Raw genomic sequence first — 265 nt, 5'->3', positions numbered from 1 at the left:
GACATATAGGGGAGGATGATATTTTGAGAAATTACCTTTTTATTGGTGGTGCAGATCCCTACGAGTGGCTCCCTCTTCTTAGATCCATGATGACACCGTGATTCTTCTTTCAGTTGCATATAGTCAACTAATATCAAATAATCAATTTATTAATTTTCATTCCAGCAGCAATGAAGACGTCAAAAATCAAGGGGTCAATGCCCAAAGTGCCTTGGTCTGTAAAGTTTATTTCACCTCTGACCTCAGTCAGCATCACATGCACCTG

The sequence above is a fragment of the Etheostoma cragini genome, unplaced genomic scaffold, assembly GCF_013103735.1.
Source record: "Etheostoma cragini isolate CJK2018 unplaced genomic scaffold, CSU_Ecrag_1.0 ScbMSFa_1841, whole genome shotgun sequence".
Classification (NCBI taxonomy): Eukaryota; Metazoa; Chordata; class Actinopteri; order Perciformes; family Percidae; genus Etheostoma; species Etheostoma cragini.
Note: the sequence above shows the minus strand (reverse complement) of the source record.